Raw genomic sequence first — 20,028 nt, 5'->3', positions numbered from 1 at the left:
TTTTAGAGTCATGATCTTAAGTCTTATAGTTCTCTATTATGTAAACATGGGAAAAAAATAGCCTGAAACTGTCAACAAGTGTTTTTTAAAAAGTCTTTAATGAGATTGCTATGATTGAGTGGCTGTCTGGTGTAGGTTATATAAAAAATGTTTTGTGCGGTTTCATTAGAGGTCTTTGTTGATATTTCCAAAGTGTTAGTGGTTTGACATCATGACTGCACACCATCATGACTGCTTGGCTGAGTTTCAAAAGCTCAAAATATCTGAGCAGAGATTTCTGAGTCCATGATATAACTGACAATTTAAAGAGGTTATAAAAGAATCAGCTTTTTTTTTGGCGTGAAGTCTGAAAAGATTTTCCTTCAAATACAAGATTAACCACTTCAGATTTAAGACATTGAATGGATTTCATGAAAGGATTCCTTTTTGCCACCTAGCCTCTGTGAGTGAGAGCCATGTTAGATATTTTAAAATTTATTTTTTATTTAGTCTCCACATGGCTGCTGAATTCTATCCTCTGGATACTTGTGATTGGGTATGCAGGTTGTATGGAGAGTCAGAAGTGCAAGTGGGGCATGATTTGACATTGCAAGGCCATTGGGGGGGGTGGGGGAATGTGTGGATATAGGATGTGTGTGAGGGGGTATGAATATTGAGAACTAACAGTTTGTAAAACAACAGGGGCAATGTCCGATAGAACTAAGGGAGACGTACCAACCAGCCTGCCTCAGGATTCACCCGTCCCAGTGATTGCTAAGGATCTCTTTTATAATTCATTCACAGGATGGAGGCACCACTGGCTAGCATTTATTGCTCATCCCTAATTGTCCAGAGGGCAGTTAAGAGTCAACCATATTGTTGTGTGCCTGGTGTTACATGTAGGCCAGACCAAGTAAGGATGGCAGTTTCCTTCCCTAAAGGACATGCGTGAACCAGATGGGTTTTCCCAACATTTGACAATGGACTCATGGTCACCATTAGATTCTTAATTCCAGATATTTACCATCTACCGTAGTGGGATTCAAACCGGGAACCCCAAAGCATTATCTGGGTCTCTGGATCAACAGTCTAGTGACATCACCACTAGGCCATTGCCCGCCACGCCCCCCACCCCACCCCCCTTGCTTCTGGAGTTCATTGGTGGGTCCTGCAGCCATAGTGATGTGGGGTATGGAGTTGAGGGTTTGGTGGGGTGGGGGTGGGGAGTAGGGTGGGGTGTAGGTGGTGTGGGGTGGGGATAGTGAAGGTTGGGGGCTGGGGTGGGGTGTAGGTGGTGTGGGGTGGGGATAGTGAAGGTTGGGGGCTGGGGTGGGGTGTAGGTGGGGTAGGGTGGGATACTGAATGTTTGAGGTGACGGATGGATCCCAGTTACATTTGCTGCTTTGTCCTGGATTGCATTGAGCTTTTATTTTTGTTGTTGGAGGTCAACCATCCAGGAAATTGGACATTAATCAGCAGACCATAGCATTCACTGTGGACACATTCTCGAAACTGTTCAGCCCTCCTGCCCATTGACTGACAGATCTGTCATCCACTCAGGATTTCAGGCTTCCTGAAATTACATCCAAGAAAATAAAACTGCCGACTTCCGGTCATTTCAAAACATTCTGGCACCCAGAGCAGAACTGAAAAGGGAGTTGTCAAAACCACATGTAATTTCATTGAGACAGTTTAAACAAAGTGAAGACATGTTGAAACAGAAAAGTATTTGGAACAGAAGTAGAGGGCCAAACTATTTCAATCTTCATTATTCAAACAACTGAACAGCCATTCAATCTGCCAGAACGTGTGCCAGCAAGCAAATGGCTAGATGTTTGAAATTTTAAAAATTGATGAAGCATTGTCTGTAATACAAGCAAATCCTAATTGGCTACAGCCAGATGTGTTGTCATTAAGAAGAAGCAGATGTTAGCCTGTCTAAAAATACTGACTGCGGATGAAATCTACCACTCTGCTATTGATCATGCCATAATGTTTTGTTTCATTTGTTGCTATTGTCCTGATCCATATGACTATCCTTGTGCTCTCCAGGAAATGAAACAGGTGAACAAGAATGCAGGTTACTGCCTTGGAATTAGTCGAGGTCTGCTACTGTCTTATCCACCACTGCTTTGATATTTACAGAGGAATTCAATACTTTTCCAAGAATAACTCACACCAAAGTCTCCTTACATTCAGAGTTGTGTCTCCAAGTGCTTTAGAGCACAGAGTTGGAGAGAGAAGGAGAAACAAAGGCAGATGACAGTCACAGGGAGGCAAAACCTCAGGGGAGGAGACAGAAATGCAGAGTTGTTGAGGGAGTACATCGCAGACGCTTGCAACCTCAGGTGAAAGAGTGGAAGAAAGAGAACCAAACCAGAGTTTGTGGGGGATGTGTTGGTGGGCAGTGGGACCTCTGTTTTCTGTTAGCCAGCCAATCTTTAATCCACGCTAACACATGACACCAGCATGATCTTATTAAATGAGGAAACAGGCTCAGGGAGGTGCCTGATTTGTCTGCTGCTTGAATGTTACGAGGGCTGATTTTCCTGATTGATAGCAATATGCACACAATGCACCAGAATCTTGACAGATTCCAATCCCAAAACATTTGATGCTTCTCTTTAAACTGGGGAGCTCAGGTGCATGTTTTAGCACCAGGTATTGATCAGGAGACAGTTTGTCCAACCTCACCTGAGGCATTAATGCTCTTAGCAAAGAATACCAGGAAACAAAGACCATCAGCATGACAACAACTCTGTGATTGGCTTCTGGGTAACTGAATAGCTTGTGGGTATGAACATTACTGGCAGAAGCCTTGGACTGCTGCAAGAGGAAATGATGTGCCTTCCTCTCCAGGAAAATGCCGAAAGACTGAAGACAGTCAGTTTATTTTCCTTCACCGGTTGCTGTAAGCTATGACCTTTCACCAGTATCTAAGACACTTTACAGTGACTGCACCAATCGCCTGTGTCTCCTGCAAAGAAGTGAAAAGGATCCAGCGAAGCGGGATTGAAGAACAGAAAATCCTGGTGAACAAAAGGATCATCCCAGCAAAGCCTGTAGACTGGGGCCATTGACCTTCTGCCCAGTTCTTTTTTCTGTACCCAGAACACCAGTGTTATTTTGTCTGTCTGTCTGTGTTTCACTGTATGCGTGTATAAAGGAGTTTTCAGAGGGGGACAGTTAAGAGTTTTGACCTAGTGGAGGGATATGCCGACTGTCCATCATTGTTTACCTGCGATTAGAATCAATTATTTTTAATAATAAATAGGAGTTTACATTAAGTACAGAAACCTGGTCTGTATTTTCTGTTTGCCTTGGTCCATCTGTCAGGTAAATGGAGAATTTACTTCACTTTTATTCAAAGCATACTTTGATTAAAATCTTTAACTTTTGTAACAATTTTGGGACTAGCAGGGATTGATTTCCAGCATGCGACCCCAAAGAGGTCTAGCACTTCCAAGTTCCTTTTGGACGTTATACGTTTAAATAAGATTAAATCTCATTCTTCTAAACTCCAAAAGTCTCAGACCCAAATTTTCCTCTGAGAATAACCTCCTCATCGTAAAAATGGGTCAGTTGAACCTTCTTTGAACTGTTTTGAATGCAGCAATGTGCTTTCTTAAATATGAAAACAAAACACAGTATTCCAGATGTGCTCTCTTCAATTCCCATTACAACTGAAGTAAGCATACATACAAATATATTCCATTCCCCGAACAATGAAACACCAACATCCCATTGTCTTTCTAATCACTAATAAGTCTCGCAGGGTATTGAGGGTGTTCTATAAAATATTCTGTCAAAGGTGTCCCCCCCAACTACCCCTTCGCTGAGGGAGTATTTCAATATGATTCTCTAGCCCATTGAAAACCTTCCAATTCATGTATAGAACACACTCGAGAGGTGTGTGAAATTGATCTTTGGTGCTAAAGTCTGCTTTAAACCCATAAAGGCATGATTTGAACTCTGCATAGGTCAGTAGGTTTTGCGTTAAAACCTTATCAATTTTCTTCACAGGCAACATAGGTCAGGGGTATGCTGGACTGCCCTTACTCTGTCACCTGCATTATCTATCACTGAAAGTCACATTCACTCCACCAGCTCATTGGCTGATAGTGAGGAGGGAACACAGAATGAAGCAAAGTGAACTAAGGAGAACAACAACATATAATGGCTGAGAAAGAGCATAGCATAGAGAAAAAGAGAATGTAACGGGGCAAGGTTGAAATGGCAGAACATTTAAGTACCAATTCCATACTGGAGGTTGTGGTATTAGATCGGTTTTCAAACTTTAGGAAAATAAAAGCCATGATCTCTGCTTGTTCATGTTGTGAAATTCACAAGGAAGAACCCCAGACACATCCATTAACCAATATCATTGTTGTGACATTGGAATATGCTGCTCAGACTGACTTGTCCATAACAATGCCTATGTTCTGCACAAACCTCTCCCATGCATTCCCCTTCCCCCACTCCCTCCGTTATTTCATGTAACCTTGTCAACACCTGTCTACTGTCACTCCTATGTTTATCCAGTTTCTCCATAAATAAATCTACATCATTTTCCACAAGTATTCCATCTGGTAGACATGAGCTTGGGCGGGTAAGTGGCAAGTAACATTTGCACCGCACTTGTGCAAGTCAATGACCATCTCCAACAAAACAGAGAACCTAAACATTTTCTTTTTGCATTCAGTGGCATCACTCGAACTGATCTCATTATCACCATTCTGAAGTTATCACTGACCAGAAACTGAACTGGAACAACCATTCCAATACTGTGGCTATAAGAGCAGGTCAGAGACTTGGAATTCTTTCATAGTAACTCACCTTCTGACTCTCCAAACTTTGGCAATCATCGTCAAGGTATAGGTAAGGACTGTGATAAAATAATCCCCACTCACCTGAATGGGTGCAGCTCCAACAACACTCTAGAAGCTTGACACCTTCCAGGACAAAGCAGCCACTTGATTGGCACCTCATTCATGCTAAATTGCTCATACTGTCCAGGGATGTGCAAGTTAGGGTGGATTAGCCATCGTAAATGTGGGGTTATGTGTATAGGTTGTGGGAAGGAATGGTGTGTCTGGTTAGGATGCATTTTGGAGGGTTGATCCCTCTAAATGGGGCCAAATGACCTCTATCTGCAATATAGAGATTCTATGATTCAGTATTCACTGACTTCATCACTGCTGCACACTGTGACATAAACAAGATGAATTACAGTAATTCACCGAGGTTCTTTAGACAGCACCTTCCAAGTCTATGACCTCTACCACAAGGCAGCAGATACATAGAACATTTACCCTTCCCCTCCAAGACACTCAATGTCCTGACTTGGAAATATATCATCGTTCCTTCATGACCACTAGGTCAAAATCCTGGAACTCCCTCCCAAATAGCATTTGTGGGTGCTCCAACACCACACAGACTGCACAAGAAGCAGCACATCACTACTTTCCTGAGGGCAATTGGTGATGGGCAATACCTGCTGGCCCAGCCATCAATGCCCACATCCCATGAACTACTTTTAAAAAGTTCCTTTCTCACCACCTTCTGGGTAAAAAAGCTGCTTTCAAACCCATCATTGGATTTATTAGTGCTTATTATTCATTTGTGGCCTCCAGTTTGGGCCTCTCCCAGAAGTGGAAACATCTCCACATCTAAACTATTAAAACCTCTTCAGAGTTTCAACTTCGCCTCACGAAAGTACCCCTCAGATGTCTCTTTTTAGAGAGGAGTAACTCATGATTTTTTTTAGTCTTTCCAATTAACTATTACCTCCCATCTCTGGTATTTTCCTTGGAAAACATTTTTGTACCATGTCTAGTAACTCCATTTTCTTTTTATGATATGGCTGCCCCTGAACTGTGCACAGTCATCCAGATGTGGTCATTCTCACAGAAAAGGGACTGAGCAACATGCCATTGGATCAACCCAGGTGATGTTCTGGCAACCTGAGTTCAAATCCTGCCACAGCAGGTGGTGAAATTTGAATCGAATGTAAATCTGGAATTAAGAGTCTAATAATGACCATGGTCAAATGTCAGGAAAAGTCCATCTGGTTCACTGATGTCGTGTAGGGAAGGTAACTGTTGTCCTTACCTACTCGGGACTCCATGTGACTCCAAACCTACAGCAATGTGCCTGACTCTTAACTGCCCTCTGGGCAATTAGGCATGGACAATAAATACGGCCTAGTGGTGCTGGAAGAGCACAGCAGTTCAGGCAGCATCCAAGTAGCTTCGAAATCGACGTTTCGGGCAAAAGCCCTTCATCAGGAATATGATGAAGGGCTTTTGCCCAAAACGTCGATTTCGAAGCTACTTGGATGCTGCCTGAACTGCTGTGCTCTTCCAGCACCACTAATCCAGAATCTGGTTTCCAGCATCTGCAGTCATTGTTTTTACCTAATAAATACGGCCTAGCCAGTGACACCCACATCCTGTGAACAAAAAAACTTTCTAAAAATGTATCTGTTCTTATTTGCTTGAACTATCAAGACACAGATGAGAGTGAGAAGAGATGCTTTGTTTGTAAGTTGTTATTTTGGGAGATATTTATGACTGGGGGGAATGTAGAGAGGGCGGTGTTAGACTCATAGCAGCAAAATCAAACAGCAGCGAGCTGCCAGAAGTTATTATCATCAACCTGCTGCAAACCAGCCGACAGATGCTCACAACATTTTAACTTTGGGCCTTTTCCATCAGACACTAGGATTTAAAAGGTGCCATGGAGAGACAGGGAATTGTGAGCAGTTTGGGTTTGCAGAATCATGTGCGTTGAGACTTCATCTCTCAAAGTTTCAAATTCCACCGACACAAAGAAGCTGGTCTTTTGCTGAATTAATACCAGCCAAAGTATTTCAGGACTGCATAGCATTTTAATTTTCAAGTCATCCTTCAAATCTCAATAGAAATGCATGTTGTTTTTGAAGAACATGTGAAGACCTCTCCTGATGGTTCTCTCAGTAATTGAGTGGAATTGTGACAGATGCTTTAAGAATGTCCAAAAGATCCTTGTCCATACACCAATAGAATTGGAAGGAACTCTCGTGCTTATATAGTGACTGTCAGAACCTCTTGTGTGTTCAAAGTGCTCAATATCCAAAGAAGTATTTTTGAAGTGAAACCACCAATATGCACATAGCAAGATCCCAACAGAGCAATGTGATGTTGGTCAAGGGACAATTTACTGGCCAGGGCATCACAGAGAACTCCTTTGTTGGTCTTCAGATGGCACTGTGGGAGAAAGTGTTAAGGGAGCAAATAAGGAACCCTGAGATGCTCTGGTTCAATCTATAAGATGGGTGCATGTCCCTGAGCGCAGCGACCTGAGCACAATGCAATGGCAGCAGCATTGCAATGATAGGTTCCCGTGCAAAGTGTAGCACTGAGGTGTCGGACTGTGTCGTAAATGTGACCAAGTTGTGTCATGAGTGTGCGGAGAAGCTGGTACATGAATGATGCCAACGTGTGCAGATAGTTGAGATGGCACAGTGGTTCAGTGGTTAGCACTGCTGCCTCACAGTGCTAGGCACTTGAGTTCAATTTTATTCTCGGCTGACTGCCTGTGTGGAGTTTGCACATTGTCCCCGTGTCTGCGTGAGCTTCCTCAGGGTGCTTAAGTTTGCTTCCACAGTCCAAAGATATGCAGGTTGGGTGGATTAATCATACTAAATTGCCCATAGTGTCCAGGGGTGTGCAGGCTAGGCGGATTAGCCATGGGGAATGCAGGGTTACAGAGATAGTGGGATAGGTCTGGGTGGGATGCTGTTCAGAGGGTCAATGTGGACTCAATGGGCCGAATGGCCTGCTTCCCTGCTGTAGGGATTCTATGACAGGTTGTATGAGCAGTCACTGCCCATGGATTGTGTCCTGAGACGTTGGTGACTGCTATCCAAGGTGTAAACCTGAAGTCACCATTTGCCCACTCTGACCTTTCAGTCAGGAATTGTCACTGTCTGGTTGCTCTCTGTCAGATGGGAGATTCGGAAACTGCACATGATTGAGGCAATTGAGATTAGGCGATAACAGCATGCTAAAGAATGCAGATTGTATGCACATAGGTCTTTCGATTCTCACTAGTCAGATTCTCTTCTTGTTCAACTCTTTGTTTTGTGAATTAGACTTGTCCTCCTCTGCTTCAAGAATTTCATTTCTGCCAATCTTCCCTTGTTGTCCCACTGACTCGCCGTTGCCTGTGCCACTCAGTCCAAAGATGTGCAGGTTAGGTAAATTAACCATGCTAAATTGCCCATAGTGGTCAGGGATGTGGGGTTAGGTGCGTTTGTCAGGTGGAATTGTAGAGTAATAGGGTTCATGGAATGGCAATGGCAATGGAGAAGCCATGACCCTAAGGTCCGAGACTCCGCGAGAGATCAAGTTCATGAACGTGAGAATGGCAGATACTGTCCGTGCCATGTTTGTAGAACTTGGAGAGATTCGAAGATAGAACGGTCAAAGAGTCAGTGATCACAGAAATAAAAAGGAACTTGGAGCAGTTGCAACAGAAAAGAAAGGATGGAATTTTGAACTGGAGTTTTGACTGTTGAGAGATTTTTATTTTTATCCTGTCAGGAGGATGGAATCTCACCTTCGAATACTTATAACGGTGAGCTTTTGTGGGCTTAATCAGCTCTAAGCAATGCTTGCTGCTTTTCAAAGCAGTTACCATGGCAACATTTTGCGAAGTCTCATTTGTGTTTCCATTTGGTCACATTTGGTTTGAACATAATGAATAGACCAGGGCTGAATTCCTCCACCAGTAAAATTAACCCTGCTCCCTTTTACAGGAGTAAAGCATTTTCACTCACTCAGCCACCTCCTTCCTCCCAATAACATTCATTTCCAGATTACAGCATTATGTGTGTCCTTTACTGGCGCTTTCATGTCAACATACCAGACCAAACTTCTCTGACGTGTGACAAACGCTCAAGAACCATTTCTGGTTCAAACCAGTTTTGTTTTGGTCCACAGGATGGGACTGTGAGAAATCCCCAATAACATGACGCCATCAGCAAGCTAGGGTTTCTTTTATTTTTGAAGTTAACTGCAACTCGTGATGTTGGGCTTGTCTTGTGCTACATTAGTCCCTTATTGCTGGTGAGTTTGTCACGTTGACTAACCTCTGACATGAGCAAATCCCCACTTGCTTTGATTTTTTTAACACCCTGGTGACCATCCAGTCATGGGTGATATGTTTGCGCCTCAGCTACAGTGGGGAATTTACACAACATACACCAGACAACAACGTGCATTTATGTAGCACCTTTGACATCATTGGGCACCCAAAAAAGTGCTTCACGGGAGCATTATTAAATGACACAGATAAGGAGACATTGCAATCAGTGAGGAGTAAATTTTAGGGATGTAATTGAAAGGGGAAAGGTACTTGGAGAGACAGGGAGGTTAATGGAGGGGATTCCAGCACTTAGGCTTCAGACAGCTAAAGGCATGAGCTGCTGAAGTGGAGTGGTGCACAAGGAGCCATTATTGTAGGAGGGGAGATACCTTTGGTGGGTTGTAAAATTGGAAGAAATTATAGGGATTTGGAGAATCATAGAATCATAGCGATGTACAGCACGGAAACACTATATCCGAAATTAATCCAGTCCCATTTGCTAGCATTTGGCCCACGCACCTCTAAACCTCTCCTATTCATGTATCCATCCAGATGCTTTTTTAACGTTGGCCAGCTCATGGCTGGGTAAAACAAAGGAATTTTTACAGTCAGGACACTGCCAGACCGCTGTTCAAAGCAAGTCAACAACCAGAGGTTGACTGGGAAATGGGACTCAGTGTGAGTTAGGATATGCAGAGGTCGATCTCTGAAGGTTTACATGGCGTGCAAGCAGGGAGGCTCCCAGGATTATCCATATTCAGATGTGACCAAGTATGGAAATTATTTTAATGGGAAAATAGATGATTGTAAAGGAGGAATATTGAAAGGCATGGAGGGTGGAGGGTGGCTCATGCAGAGAAAACCATCAGCACTAAACTAATATTTCATAGCACATAGATGATTTTGGGATAGTGTAGGGGGATGAGCTGAGAATAGTTCACAGGTCAGTGCAACATCAAGGGCCGAAGGGCCTGTTCTGCGCTGTACTGTTCTATGTTCTATGTTCTATAACTCTAAGAGAAGATTTCTTAAGCTGCTTCTGGCATTCTGATACAACATAAAAAGAAAGGGACATTTAGATGATCCCTCGTGATCCCTGACCATTAAAACCTTCCCTATGAAGCCCTTGCTCAGATTTCTTCACTTTTGTTTCAGTCTTCTCGTGATGTAGCTATTGATTTTTCACGGACCTTACCTGCAGAGTTCAAAGTGGCATCCATCAACTCAAATGCTGCAAGTTTCCTGGGTTTGCGCATCTGGCTAAGCCATACTGAGAAATGTGAATCACAGCTGATCAAGAATTAAGTTGATGAGTCCCTGTTAGTTGGTGGAGGTGGTGGTGGTGGCATAGCTGGTGCATTAGTCAGAGGGAAATGGGTCTGAGTGGGTTACTCTTCAGAGGGTCAGTATGGATGGTTGGGCCGAAGGGCCTGTTTCCACACTGGAGGGAATCTAATCTAAACTGGATTAATGATCCAGAACCCCAGACAAATGTTCTGGGCATGAGAGTTCATCTCTGACCATGGCAGATGGTACAATGTGAATTTAACCAAAATTTAGAAATTAGAAAGCTACTCAGTTATGGTTACTGGGAAAAAAAAATCTGGTTCAATCTTTTTAAGAAAGGAAATCTTCTAACCTTAACTGACCTGGCCAACATGTGACTCCAGACCCACAGCAGTGAACACTAATTCCTGGCCTAGCAAGTGATACCCACATCCAGTGAATTTTTTTTAACAGAAGTGGGGAACTTTGAATGGATATTTCAGAAAGTGTCTCTTTCAGAGAGCAATGTGGACACTGGGCAATGGAAGAGTTGGTCAGATATTAACTTACCAGCTGAGGTTGTGAAATTCTTTGTGATAATGTTTCTTTGCTGTTCTGGGGAATATTTTAAGATCCCAAAGATGTTGGTAAGCCTAATTGAAATTACCTTAGAATGCACTGGATCAATTGTGTATAGTCATTATTGAGTTACAACAAAGCGTTCCCACACGAGAAAAGGAAGTAAGAGCAGGGAGACTCAGACATTCTGGTGCTGATGGTGCTGTCAGAGTGAACATTGCATCTCTGCTGAAGGTGGTGAAGTCTCTCTTCAGTGTGTGCACACCTTCCTGCTCACAGGAGGGGAGGGCGGGCCAGCTTAAAGAAGGGGGTGGAGGCGGAATGTTTGCAAACTGAATGTCAAAGACTTGGAAAGTCAGAAAGAAATTCTAGCTGTTTCTGGATACATTGTTCACATGAATCATGAAGGCAAACAAAGACTTGCGTTTACAGAACATGAAACTTCAGGATGCTTTTCAGTCATTATTACAATGGAGGCTTAACATATGAGGAACGTTTGAGGACTCTGGGATTATACTGGATGGAGTTTAGAAGGATGAGGGGGGAACCTGTTTGCGACTTTCAGAATACTGAATGGTCTGGACAGAATGGATGTTGAGAAGATGTTTCCCTTGGCAGGAAAGATGAGAACCCTGGGGGCACAGCCTCAGAGTAAAGGGAAGACCCTTTCGAACAGGGATAAGTAGAAACTTCTCGAGCCAGAGAGTGGTGAATCTGTGGAATTCATTGCCACAGAAGGCTGGGGAGGCCAGGTCATTGAGTATATTTAAAACAGAAATGGGTAAGTTCTTGGTTGGCAATGGGGTCAAAGGTTATGGGGAGAAAGCAAGAAAATGGGGTTGAAAAACCTATCAGCCATGATTGAATGGTGGAGCAGGCTTGCTGGGCTGAATGGCCTAACTTCTGTTCCTATGTCTTATGGTTTTATAGTCTTATGGAATATAAGAAATGTAGAGGCTCAAACCACATGAACCCCATTTCAAATGCTCTTGGATATCATTCAGTTCAATTATAACAAGGACATTAATGCAGCATCTTTATTTACTCTCCATCACTCTGTCAAAATGAGCTGTCCATCTACTAATCGCTGATTGATTAGTCCCTATTGATCACTTGGCAATGTCTGTTCCAAACCTCTCAATCTCAGCTGGCTACTTTGCTGAGACTCTTTGCTCCGATTCAGCTGCTGGAAACCATTGCAGGCTTGCAACTTTCTTGTAAAGGAGGAGTCCAAGCCGCCACTTGGAGGAAACAAAGCGATCACAACAGCCAGAGGCACTGGGCCCAGGATAGGACGGTTGACTGTAATGGAGTCTGAAGCCACGATAAATGTAAATCAGTAAAGTCTCAGAAGTCACACGACACCAGGCTCTACTTCAACAGGTTTATTTTAAAGGCCAAAACTCAACATCGAAGAATTCAGTGATGAGAGCGTTTTGGAAAAGGTGGAACGGGTTCTCACTGAAAGAAGGGAACATGGAGAGAGAAAGTAACAAGACTGGCCGAGAGAAGGTTAATCTGGAGAACTACTTCAGAATGCACCAGAATGCCAGGATATCAGGTAAAGTGATGAAAGCTAAGTCAGATACAAATTTAGGCACATACAGGAAAAGTCTGCATCTTCTGAAAGATGTCAGAGGTCACACGACACCAGGTTATAGTCCAAGAGGTGTAATTGCAAGCACTAGCTTTCGGAGCGGCGCTCCTTCATCAGGTTATGGAGTACACAATTGTAAGACACTGAATTTACAGCAAATATTTATAGTAAGATTAACTGAAATTATACATTGAAAATACCTTGATTGTTTGTTAAGTCTGTCATCTGTTAGAATGACCATGATAGTTTCACTTCTTTCATATATAAATCACAAAACTTTTTTTAAAAAAGTTGCATTCTCAGGTTAACTGTAACAATTGGTGTCAGCCCAGATAAGATGTTGAGATGTTGAGATGTTGAAGGTGTTCCCTGTCTGTGCCATAATGTTTAGGCTGATTCTATCCTAAAAAGTTTTTCTATAAATTCTGTGTTACGATCGAGCCCTCCACAATCACCTGATGAAGGATCGTCGCTCCGAAAGCTAGTGTGCTTCCAATTAAACCTGTTAGACTATAACCTGGTGTTGTGTGATTTTTAACCTAATCTAAAAAGTGAGTTAACAGAGTCTTACATGGATTCATGCAGTTTTTGAGCAAAGTGCAATGTAACTCTGCAAGTACAAATTCACCCCACAAACAGATATGTGCATATGTGTGTGTGAGTGTAAAGAGGTCTAAGTTTATGAGAGGGTGCATGTGTGAGCGTGGGAGTGTGTGTGTGTGTCTGGGGTGGGGGCTTGTGAGTGACACTCTCCACCCCAGACACACACACACCTACAGACACACACACACATACCCACACTCACACATGCACCCTCCCACAGACTTAGACCTCTTTACACTCACACACACATATACAGTCTCTCTTACAGACACTCACAAGCCCCCACCCCAGGTGCACACATGCACATATATGTTTGTGGGGTGAATTTGTACTTGCAGCGTTACACTGTACTTTTCTCAAAAACTGCATGAATCTATGTAAGACTCTGTTAACTCACTTTTTTCGAATCAGTCTAAACATTATGGCACAGACAGGGAACACCTTCAACATCTCAACATCTTATCTGGGCTGACACCAATTGTTACAGTTAACCTGAGAATGTAACTTTTTTTTTAAAAGTTTTGTGATATACATATGAAAGAAGTGAAACTATCATGGTCATTCTAACAGATGAGAGACTTAACAAACAATCAAAGTATTTTTCAATATATAATTTCAGTTACATCACACTGTAAACTTTTGCTATAAATTCTGTGCCTTACAATTGTGTCCTCCACAACTACCTGATGAAGGAGCGGCGCTCCAAAAGCTAGTGCTTCCAATTAAACGTGTTGGACTATACCCTGGTGTTGTGTAATTTTTAACTTTGTACACCCCAGTCCAACGCCGGCATCTCCAAATCATGTCTTCTGAAGAAGTCCGAGGTCACACGACACCAGGTTATAGTCCAGCAGGTTTATTTGAAATCAGGTGATAAGGAGCTGCATTCCAAAAGCTTGTGATTTCAAAGAAACCTGTGACTTCTGACTTCATCCACCCCAGCCCAACACCAGCGCCTCCATATCACAGTAAAATCTCAGCCTTGATGCAATCAGTTTTGGCGAGAGCAGATTCTGGATGGCCTCAAGAAATAGCAAATCAAGAATGCACAGTCACCTCGGATGACCCGGAAAATTAGACTCAATGGAGAAATACAAGAAGGCAGCAGCAATTTCCAATGACGACCAAGGGATTGTACTGCAGCATGAGTCACCACCATCAGGAGAGGGGACAAGGGAATAAAAACTGCTTCCATAACACAAGTCATTCAAAAGTGTAGCAGTGTAAGCAGAACTTGGAAGGAATCAACAGCAGTACAGTTAAGTGGCCCCACAGCAAAGGTCACTTTAAAGCCAATCTCCACAGGACATGCTTGGAGATTTACTTTCAGTTCCTCTTGACAGATCACTTCCAGATGTGCACAAAAGACAACAGCACAAAGGTGTAAATGATCCATTTTTGCCATCAAGACAAAATGAGCAATGTTTACAGCTGATGTCTCCATGTTATTAGGACGTTTTAAAGTTACAGAGCCAACTCACACACAACTGCTCACTACCAATGTCCATGTCAACTCATCCAATATCCAACACAAGCAGACTGTAAGAGTCTTCCAAAGTTGAAATAAAGTTCAAAATATTTGTGACAGACTTCACTATAGATGTAAGTTTGCTCACTGAGCTGGATAGTTCATTTTCAGATGTTTCATCACCATACTAGGTAACATCATCAGTGAGCCTCTGGTGAAGCACTGGTGTTAGTAACCCACTTTCTCTTTATGCATTTACGGTTCCTAGATTTGGTGATGTCATTTCCTGTGTGATTTCATTTGCTGTGTTGATGTCATTTCCTCAGAGGGTGGTAAATGACTTCACTATGCAAAGGAAATCTCCCATTCATGAAAGCTCATTAATAAGTTTAAACTACTTCACATTTTTATTCCCTTTTTGAGATAAACATTGGTATCCATAAGGAGAAAGTGAGGACTGCAGGTGCTGGTGATCAGAGTTGAGAGTGTGATGCTGGCAAAACACAGCAGGTCAGGCAGCATCTGAGGAGGAGGAGAGTTGACATTTCAGGTATAAGCCCTTCATCAGGAATGAGGCTCATTCCTGATGAAGGACTTATGCCCGAAACGTCGATTCTCCTACTCCTCGGGTCCTGCCTGACCTGCTGTGTTTTTCCAGCACCACACTCTCAACATTGCTATCCATAACCCCATGTAATAGATGGATAATTCTTTAATAGCATCTTTCAGCTGCCAGTAAAACTCTGAACTGACAAACTCCACTGTGATGATGATAGATTGTGGAAAGCAATCAAGCATTAATAATGACCAGGTTATGTCAATAATCATTTACTTATTGCTGAAAAAACATTTGTGATAGCTTTTCATTTTGCATTTATCAGGACAGTTTACAAGAACACCAATTCAAGGGGAAAACTAACATTTATGAGAAGAGAATTCTGATTGATGGCACGTGGACTCTCATTGACAACAATCAACAATTGAAACTGCTAGTACAATTTGTTTTAACTCACAGACACGTGCAAGCTATTTGTTTCTTTCAATGTTTTTAAAGGACAGGCTATTTAGAAACTTTACCTTTTGACAGGTCTATAGACCTTGTCTGCTCTTCATGAGCACTTAGATTAGCTCTAAAAATTTACACAATCACATTGCGAATTAAAACCTGGGTTCAGCCAAAATGTTAGAAATCACCATGAATTTCAAATGGCCCAGCTGATTTCAGATTTCCCCTCACATGAGCCACATTCTGTCCCCATTTTCGTCTTTGGTGAAATCAAGAACTGTCAAAAATGGAAATAGGATCTTTAAATCCATGTACTACCGGCCATTTTTAAAGGCCTATGGATTCTCCACAACTCTTTGGAAACCTTAGCCCATATCTTTCTCCTTCTTTATCCACACACTTTAATAAACAGTTAACACTTTTTACAAAGCACGTGATTAAAAGGCCTTTTAATTTTAATGTTGTTTCCTGACTTGGCATAATCTTCTGATGTGGATTCAGAAGACTGGTGAGGAACGGTATAATGGAGAACTCTGGAATTGATTAGCATGGGTTCCTTGTCACCTCTGTTTGTTGAATGTTTCCCAGTATTTTGAAAATTATCTACTTGTATCCATACAAGAAAAACAAGCTTTGAGGTCTGTTGTTTTTCTACTTAAAGGGAGACAGTCTCTGCAGAAGTGTTTGGCAAATGTATTATTTTGCTGAGGAGATGTTGGAATGGTGCCATTCATGTCGAACAGCATTCATTTATTTTTAGTATGTCACTGGATTGCTTTCATGTAATGTGTGTGTTCTCCAGGCTCAACTGGAGGTTATTAATACTTCAGCTTTAAGGATTATAGCATTTTACAGCACTCAATCACCCATTCTGTCTTTTCTCTCTGTTGGCTGTTTGAACATGCTACCCAATTTGTCTCAACCCTTCAGACCACCACTGCCCCCTCACCCATCTTTCCCCACAATGTAATTCTTTACATTTTCTCCTCCAGTTGTTTACTCAATTCCCTTTGGACGTCGCTAGTGAATCTAGTCCCATGGTCCTATCAGGGATTGCACTGCAGATTATCGCCTCCAGATTGGCCCATTCTTGTTAACACAGCAACAGTGAAACAAATGATAATATTTAATAGGAATTAAACTACTCAAATGTAAACAGCATTCAAATCTGTAATATTAATCCTATGCAACAAAAAATAAGCATTTAAATTACTGCACAGGAGGCCATTCAGCCCACCATGATGGTACTAGCTCTTCGAATTGACTCCACTCTCGATTATCTCCTATTTGTACTCATATTCTTCAGAGGCATTTGGCCCATCAAATGTGCACCCATTCATGGTGAAAAGGATATTGAAGAGGAACACCTGAGTATTTCGCATGCAGACTGAAGGAAGTCATTTGGAAATATTTTGTAGATAATAGCCATCGCTTTCTTTTGTTTGACTTGAGAAGTGGACAGTATCTTGGTCAAAGATTTATTTCCCCTCCTGGCCCAAGCTTCCTGCGCCTGCCCCTTGGCCTGTTTGTCAAGACTGTTCTTTCTCTCTGCCTTCCTCCTCTTCCTCTTCCTGAGATAAGGAAAAATGTCTTCACCCAGAGAGTGGGGACCCTGTGGAAGTCTCTGCCATTGAAAGAGTTGAGGCCAAAACATTGAAAGTTTTCAAGAAGGAGTTACTATCGGTCTTAGGGCTAAAGGGATCAAAGGTTATGGGGAGAAAGCAGGAACAAGAGATTGAGTTGGATGATCAGTCGCAATCATTTCAAATGGTGGAGTGGGCCAAATGGCTTATTCTTGGCCCTGTTTTCTATGATCCCATGTAAATAGATCTTCCACTTTCTATACATCTGTTTCACAGTCAGAGGATTCAGGGTAGACCATTTAGGACGAAGATGAGGAGATATGTCTTCACCCAAAGAGGGGTAAGCCTGTAGAATTCATTCCAAAACATTGAATGTATTCAAGAGGGGGCTAGATCTAGCACTTGGAGTAAATGGGATCAAATGTTTTGGGGAGAAAGCAGGATTAGGCTGTAGAGTGGGATGATCTGCCATGATCATGATGAATGGTGGAGCAGGCTCAAAGGGCCGAAAGGCCTCCTCCTGCTCCTATCTCATATGTTTCTATGTTTCTATACCAAACCGTCTTGTAATGTGACTGTCTGCCTCTCAAGCAAGAAGGTAGCACTGACATTTGCCTCTGTAGCGTGGTGATCTCCATCTTTGTAATATTTCAAGCAGCGCTGGACCAGTCTAAAGCTTCCTTCCTGCCAGCACCCAGACTGTAGCCAAGCTCAAATGCTGAGGCTATGAGAATAATGAGTGGACCATCTCTTGCTGCAGCATCAATCAGCATCTCATCCCAAATGCCACCCGTCTCTTCTGTTCTATATCCCGCACATTGGCATCAGCCATCCTGGCACAACAACAGAAACTTTCAACCAAGGGCAGCAGTTGCTTCCAGCTTCCCACAGAAGGCAGCAAGTTCGGGAAAGACAGCATGGCATTACAGAAAGAGGTATATCCTAGCCCTCCATTCTCAAGTCTTCCTTGAAACAACATGCTTTGATTTTCTTCTCCTGTGAACCGCTGCTAGACAGCACTCACTGTCAGCACTCTGATGTGTGATCATTGAAAAGGACTGTCTGGGGCGCAATCCAATTGGACCATGAGTCAGGTAGGCTGTGGTCAGGAATCTGGGAGAATCCTGTCAGATGTGGAGTGAGATCTTTCTTGATGTTGGGAACAACTCGTTGCATTTTCCAGCAGAGTTCCCGGCATTGAGATGAGATTCTCGCCAGGGTGTGGCAAGATGCCCAATAATGTGAATGATTGCTTGTCATTCATTCATACTGAATCTCACCTCATTAAAATGCAAATTCCGATTGCACCACCTGCTGCTTGGAAACAAGAATTCCCAATGTGAGAGTCAGTGCGGGTACTGGGCGACTCCAGTTCACCGTGTACTGCTCTAAGCCACCATCTTGGACACTCAGATCCAACATCTCTCAGTCCATGGACAATTTCTGTACCTACCCCAAACACTGGCATCCAACACCCACCAGCTTCTCTCTACCGTCCTGTTACATCCTTCACATTTTCTTTCCATGTCTGGAACTGATGACACGGTGGGTGTGCCCACACCAATTGCCATGAGCGGAACCTCGGAGCAGCTGCAGGGAATATTGTATTTCATATCTGCTTGGATTCATAGAATCCCTACAGTGCAGGAAGAGGCCATTCAGCCCATCAGGTCTGCACCGACCCTCTGAAGAGCATCCCCCCCAATCCCCATAACCGTGTATTTCCCGCAGCTAATATGCCTAACCTGCACGTCTTTGGACCTTGGGAGGAAACCAGAGTACCCGGAGGAAACCCACATAGACATGGGAAGAATGTGCAAACTCCACATGGACAACGTCCGAGGCTGGGATCGAACCCAGGTCCCTGGCACTGTGAGGCAGCAGTGCTGACCAATGTGCCATCCAACACGATGCACTTACTGTGCACTTCTGCCTTTAAGGGCTGTACTTAGAGAGTACAGCCAGCTGTCATTGGAATGCTGTGGAAAGGACACTTGGCCCATTGAGACATGCAGCCCATGCCCAGAGCTCCCCCAGGATCACCTCAGAGCCACATTGCTTACTCACTTAATGCTCACATGCTTTGCCTTGCCCTGGCATTCCTCATCATTTAGCACAGATACAAAGCCAGGCAAATTATCTGGTTGCCAGCTGTTACCGTTGATTGGGGTGGGCATTTGTGGCATGGCACTGCGCTCCATCAGTGGTACAGCTGCACCACGTGCCAACAGGTGGATGGGGCAGACACAGCACACAGGCTTCCATTAAAAGGCCGCATCTCAAAGTCAGAGGAGGGGAGTGCTCAAGTATATCAAAAGAGACTCTCTTCAGGCAGGGAGAGCCTGCACATTAGGTCAAAGTGCAGTCCAGGCTCTTGGACATGGTCATTCACATGTCTGAGGCCTTCAGGGTCAGGAGCCTCGAAGAGGGAGAGGAATGAAATGCCATGTACGCCCCAGCCCCTGTCACGTCTCTGTCTGCTGTATAATTGACCGTCCTCTCTGCAAGGGGGCAAAGGGAGGAACTGGGTGAGGTGACAATGGCTGGCGCAGCTGTTACTGCTGGTGACATTGGGGAGAAAGCTAGTGAGCAGTCCGGAGTGAGTGATGAGAAGGAGGAACAGGAGCTGGGGGTGGTGAGATGGGGCGCAGTGCCGGGGTGATAGGGTAGGATGAGACTAAGTGAGGGAAGATGTTGCATGCCAGGTAGAGCATGAGCCGTGGTGGGTGCGGTGCAGAGGTAGAATGAGTGTGAGCAATCGGGTAGAAGATGGGGGAAGGTCTCTGAACTTTGTCTTGCATTGCTGGGCATTCCTCCA

The 20,028-nt window shown here is 43.4% G+C and overlaps 1 protein-coding gene across 1 annotated transcript in view; it reads left to right on the top strand.

Moving 5' to 3' along the window:
• LOC140465709 (plexin domain-containing protein 1-like) overlaps positions 1-20,028 on the top strand; it is a 274,629-nt gene that overhangs the window by 177,110 nt on the left and 77,491 nt on the right. The window lies entirely within an intron of this gene.

The sequence above is a fragment of the Chiloscyllium punctatum genome, chromosome 42, assembly GCF_047496795.1.
Source record: "Chiloscyllium punctatum isolate Juve2018m chromosome 42, sChiPun1.3, whole genome shotgun sequence".
Lineage (NCBI taxonomy): Eukaryota > Metazoa > Chordata > Chondrichthyes > Orectolobiformes > Hemiscylliidae > Chiloscyllium > Chiloscyllium punctatum.
The sequence above is the reverse complement of the archived record's forward strand: the minus strand, read 5'-3'. Positions and strand labels throughout refer to the sequence as shown.